General features: G+C 47.6%; 1 protein-coding gene across 6 annotated transcripts in view; it reads right to left on the bottom strand.

Annotated features, from left to right (window-relative positions):
- Positions 1–5,618, bottom strand: part of LOC120955097 (ets DNA-binding protein pokkuri) — a 47,087-nt gene extending 41,469 nt beyond the window's left edge. For 2 of the 6 annotated variants that reach the window (XM_040375618.2, XM_040375613.2), the window contains exons 1-2: positions 5,447–5,618; positions 3,068–3,859 (exon numbers count right to left, since the gene is read on the bottom strand). The gene's annotated coding sequence lies outside the window, so the exon portion shown is untranslated. Of the gene's footprint in view, positions 1–3,067; positions 3,860–4,464; positions 5,074–5,099; positions 5,330–5,353 lie in introns of those variants that run through there. The other 4 variants (XM_049608415.1, XM_040375614.2, XM_040375615.2 and 1 more) reach the window with 4 other exon arrangements.
- Between the last annotated feature and the right edge of the window lie 382 nt (positions 5,619–6,000).

The raw sequence follows: 6,000 nt of genomic DNA on the forward strand, positions 1-6,000 counted from the left end.
GAAAACCAAACTCGATCACCAGCAGCGTCAAGATCGAGAACCGGAGAGGAGTTTTGAGTGTTAAGTAGCCCATAAAACAATACCACAGCACCATCGGCCATCTTTAGAGGATAGAGGTAGTGGAAAAAGGCGGCCAGGCGCAGGCGCAAACGGCAAACCAATGGACTTGGAAACACACACACACACTTTACAGGTGTGTAAAAGTAGCAGCACAGAAGGACATATTGGGTGCAAAAAAAGAAGGAAAACCTTCAACTGCCGAAAGGACATTCTTCTGGAGTACATCCTTTTTATTGGAAGGTAAGGGATCTTTTGCAGGCCCTGAATGTCAATGAATAAGGAATGAGAAGAGGCTCACTTTCCCAAAATCGTTTGGTCCTCTTCAAAGTCCAATAACCATTACCTTCTGTGCTCATTACACACGCACACACAGGACCCATATCACATTCACATCACAAGTGGGTTTTTGGGCAGTGAATCCCGCGTGCATCGGATGCACTTGTTGGTGAGCCTCTTGCGATTCATATGCTAATTTCTAACGGTTCCCCGTGCTAAACGACTTCCTTCTTCTCCGCAAGAGGAAAGATCGATCCTAGCCGCCCAGGCCCAGGCATTGGCTGTGTTGTGGGAAGTGTTCTAGGAAGTGATGTCGGTAGTTACTCAACACACGCATCCGTCCGCTCAACTTTCGCCCAAAGCGGGACCAAAATGCGCCACCGAAGCCAAACAAAATAATGTCCAGTGAGGTTTGTTTTTCCTTTCCTTTTCGAGAACCAAAAAAAAAAAAACACACACTACTTGGCACCTAAAATAATGCTTGGGTGTACATAAAATAAATGCAGCAAACAGCAGGGGTTTCTTCGCCAACCGGACAACACAGTTAGAGTGGTGTTGTGCTGGTGTTTGGTCATTCTCGCGTACAGTCACACACAGTTAGTGGCTGCAAAGTAAGTAAGCAAAACGGAACCTAATATGCGCGCGGGACAATTGCAACAGTTGCAGTAAGAAAAAGCGAGAGAGAGTATGAGCGGGGGAAGTTAAAAAGTGCACTAAAAGCAAAATAACTCCTCCTTCTAACCCCCGGCCACTCTTTTTCTTCTTCTTCAAAGGGCCAAGACGCACACGCAGCACACGCGGACATAAACAACACGGTGGCCAGCGGCGGCTTCCGCCACGCATCGAAACGGAACAGAGAGCGAGCCGCGCGAACGGTCATTGGACGGGAACGGGAAAAACACAACCACCCCGCCCGCGCTGCTTTCCTCCTTCCTCTCCTTTAGGCGCATTCGAAGCAAAAATGTGTCTGCGATTGCAAAAGTAGCAAAAAGGCAGCGCCCAGCAGCAGCGCAGATAGAAATGGTCACATGTTTGTATGCAAATCGGAAACAGGAAGAACATGTGGGGAAGGGCGGGTTGATTGAAGGGAGAATTTCTTCTGAGAAAACGGGGGCAAACAGGGAGAAGAAAAGAAAGAGAAAAAACAAAGAAGCAAAGGCATTGGGTAGTGTGTTTATTCTTGCTCTTCTTCGGCGAGGAAGTCAAGTCAATATAAGAGCAGCCACGGGGTTTGCCAGTGGCAGCCAGCAGCAGTTTGTATTCGTGGATTGCATTTGCAATAAAACACACCACATGTGTGCCAAGTGTGCAAAAAATGTGTTAATGCACAACCAACACGTGGCCAACAGTGCATTAGATTTGGTGCAGCGTTCGCATGGGAATTATTGGTAGATTTTTGAAACAATTTGAATGATTTTTGAAGGCATCTAAAAGCGAAAAGATTGATTTATTGATTGTGTAAGCTAGTTGAGATATTTGTTAATATAATTAAATTATATTTATTATATAAAATTAAAAATATTAAAAATATGTCCAAATACTACTTCAATCAATTGTAACAGAGCACTTGCCTAAGCGTTTTCTTCACAAAATATTAACCAAACAGAAATCGTCATCAATTCAAACACCAAACCCGGATGTTGAGTACCAAAGATTGTCCCCCCCCCCCCCCTTTTTGCGGCTACTATTGTTCTGTCATCAGTCAGTCTGGACAGTCGCACACCGTGGGCTTCATCTCATCATCTTCTTCACCTTACCATGTCGAACACAGCCAAAATTGAAGAAATGCCGGCCACACCACACTCTCAGCGAGCGCAAAAAAGCGCCTTTCTCGAACGCGGAATTGTGTTTACTTTCGATCGTTCTAATGCTCTTTCTTACCCGCTCTCTCTCTCACTTTAACTGCCTCAAACGTCCACTAGGGAGTGGAAAGATTTGGCAAACGATGGCAATTTTGTCTGTTGCCATACATCGCCGGCCTCTTTGCTGCACAATAATACCGAAAACACCACACCAACCAGCCATTTCTTCTCCGCGCACGGAACACGCTCGTGGTAGCGGTGGTGCTGGGTGGAGCTGAGAAGAGAAGCCAAAAGGGGAAACCATGCGGTTCCGGCATGGCACCAAGAAGAGACGTCGTTTCGTCGTCGCCGTCGTCGTGGAAAGGCAATCTCATCAATCATAATTTATTATTCAAATTTACTGGCTGCTGGTGCCGTGCTGTTCGCGACGACCGACGGCCGGCTCTCGGGCGCTCGATTACGTCGTTCGCTCGACGCGGGAAAAGAGTTCCCTTACAGTGTGGTGTGGCTGTGTCTCCGGGTTGGTGAAAAGAATTATGCTGAGTGTGTCTTTTTCGGCATGTTGTTGGTGTCAAAACGGCGTGCACTGGGGGCTAACTTCTAAGCTCATGCTCTAAACCCCCTCTCGTGTGACCAATTAACAACACACGAGCGCGCGCACCCGTTTGAAGATGCGCTTTGAGGAGGTTAGCACTTTCCCGCATAATTTGCCGCCCCTTTGGTGTAGTGTTCTGTTCTCTCCAAATGCGGCTTTTATGCTTTATATCCGTTTTTGTAACCCCATAATTTGCTCGGGTGATAATTGTGATTATTTAACAACACCCGATCGAGCAGTGAGCAGACGCGGGCGAATAACAACAACAACACATGGTTGATTCATAGTGACACCCAGAAGAGAGGGGAAAACACTTGCATTTAAACGTACTTACCGGTTGGGGTTTGTTTTCCTTCTGGGCCTGGGCGGCGTACCAACTTGTTGCTTGGATCTCGTCGCGTGCGCTTTTCCTTCAATTTATCTCACTCTCTCGCTCTCTTTCTCTCTCAGTTTTCCAGTTAGTCCTTTTTTACTTGGGCCGGCACAACAAAATATTCTTTCTCACGCACAGCGAAAAAAAACACAAATTACACACAAAAAACAGGCTCTTCCAAGAAACACTCGAGCACAACTTTTCTTTTAGCCTTTCGATTGGTTTTCTTTCTCTTCACACACACACACACTCTTTCACGCTCTCTCTCTCTCTCTCTTTCTCTTCAAATATCACTCCTTCGAAACAAAACAACGGTTGCACTTGCTGTGGTTGCTGTACGTGCTCATGTTTTCATCACTCGTTTCGCGGTGGAAATCGGGCCCGGAAGAAGCCGCCGCATTTCCTTCTTTCGCGGGGAAGCAGCTTAAAAAGGAAAAAACGGAACAGCTGGGGAACGTAGCGCGAAAATTAAAGCAACCAACAGCAACAAAAAAGAGCTCGCTTCTTCTTCTTCTTCTTCTTCTACACACTTTGCTTCAACAAAACCGATACACCACACACAGATCCATTCGACTTTGTGGCCTGCTGTGTGTGTGTGTCGTTCGTGTTTAGCACACAGAAAGCACACACTCACGCACAGTACTACTGCCCCCCCGTCGGATGGTGGCCGATTTCCGTTGTGAAAAGCGCGATACAACACAAGCAAGCACTCACACACACAGGACACTGACACACTGGGGTTTGCTGGAAAAACTGTGGAAAGAAAATATGGGGAAAAATTAATGGGTAAGCTCGCGCGCACTTTTGAGTGACCGTAGATGTGTGTGCGTGTGCGTGTCAAGGGAGGGTTGGGGAAGAACGTCACAACAGCGGCGACGGTCAGCTTATTTGTGCGCTCTTCCGGTTATTGAACGGTTGCCCGCCCGTTATCGCTGTCCTTTGTATTGCGTCGTCGTTGGTGTGCGAGTAATTTTTGCTTCCGATTATCACACACGAAGAGTGGAAGGTTTTCTAATATGTTTTTGGCTAGCTAAAAACCTTTGCTTTGAAGATGTTTTTACACTCAAAACACAACACACACAAAAGAGACACAGTTTTTGATTCCACGGAACCACGGTGGATGATAATTGAATAAACGTCACTAAACAAAAGCCTACTGCGGTCTTTATCTTCTCTTTCTCTTTTGTTTCTCTTCTCTGCTCTGCTTGCTTGTCAAACGAATATCCTTTTTTTTAGGGACAATGGGCACACACAAATCACAACACGCTTTCTGGAGAATGCAGGACACACACAGTCAGTGCATGTTTTGTTCGAAAGGCCACTTCTTCTTCTTCTTCCTCTTCTTTGCTAGAACACACTTCTTGCGGGTCAGTTGAATTCCCAGCTCTGCACCGGTCACGGCACAACATCACGAATGTTTCTTCTCCTGCTAGCTGCCCAGGCTACTACTGACTTGGTGCCAATATGTGTGTGCGGCGATCTCACTCTTGTTCTCGCTTACACAGACGACGACGATGATGATCTTCTGCGCCTACTTGAAAAGAGTAGCGAGATATGGCGGGCGCCCGCCGTGCTGACACTTGACACCGGCAAACACATTTCCTTCCGTGTGCGTCACACCACCACCACACCGCACCGCATGCAACACACTGCCAAACCGCGCCGCACACACACACACGCACACTTCTCCGTGGTAGCGGGAAGTCGTGTGTTCCGGGTTTGTTTTTTTTTTGTTTCCTCCTGCTGCTGCCGCTGCTACTGCTGAGACAGCAACTACGGTGAGGCATACATACACTAGCAGTAAGCACACATACAGAAAAGGCTCATACACACCAGCAGCAGCAACAAGGGGTTTGCGAGACGATCGCACGCTTTTTTTTCCACAAAACCGGTTCGCTACAGTGTGTGCCTTTTTTTTGCTGCTGCTTCTATTCCGGTTGGGATTTATTTCTGTGTTGGAGGATTTATTTCGCTGGTAAAGAATTTTGTGTACCTTTCGGTTGGGAGGTTTTTAGGTTTTTGGTTTGCTTGTTTGTAATATAACTCGTCCGCACACAACACTTGGAATACTTTGCTCCAAACAGCACGCGGGTTTTTCTTCGGTTCGGAATTGGACAGTTTGGAAGATTCCGGTATCGGAACACTACTGATAGTTCACACGTGCACACGATTTTTAGAATATATTAAATCTCACTCCTTGTACCAAACACAAAACACACACAAACGGGCACAAAAAGATGATCGCACCTTGCACGCGGACTATCCGAAATCAGGGGTTAAAAAAAAACAATTGATCACGCACAAGACCGGGCGGTAAACTCGAAAACCGTCGAAACTCACTATGAACTTCTGAATATCTTTTCCTCTCTCGTGCTGGTGTAAGATGGGATTGGGTTCGCTGTGTTGTGTCGAAATCTGGCGTGCAGCGTGTTTACTCGCAGCAGCAGCCGAAGAATAAAACGCTCCGTTCGCCTCGTTCGCCGCGTCAAAATTGAACCCGAAGCGCTCGAAACGGTCGGCCCAAAGTTCCGTTTGTGCGATGTGCGGGCGCCCGCACCCTCGGAGAGAGAGAGCGTGCGGTTGAGCGAGCGAGCGAGAGCGAGAGAGCGTGCGATTGCACGCGTTCGAACAAGTGAAAAACATGCATTCCGTGTGCGCGGTCTCGCTCGCTCGCGTGCTACGCGGGTACGGGTGGGTGTCCCGCTCACTCTCACGCTCGTACACGTCGCTCTCTTTTTGCGAGCGCGTTTGCTTTGATTTCCGGAGCAATGGAGGGAGAGAGCGAGAATGTAAACACACGCTCGACATACAGTGATGGCCGTACCAGTTGGACGTACTGCACTGCTTTGGCTGCCGGGTTCGTGGAAAGAAAAGGTGCTTTCAGGTGCTTTGAA

This window comes from Anopheles coluzzii, chromosome 3, assembly GCF_943734685.1.
Source record: "Anopheles coluzzii chromosome 3, AcolN3, whole genome shotgun sequence".
NCBI classification, from domain to species: domain Eukaryota; kingdom Metazoa; phylum Arthropoda; class Insecta; order Diptera; family Culicidae; genus Anopheles; species Anopheles coluzzii.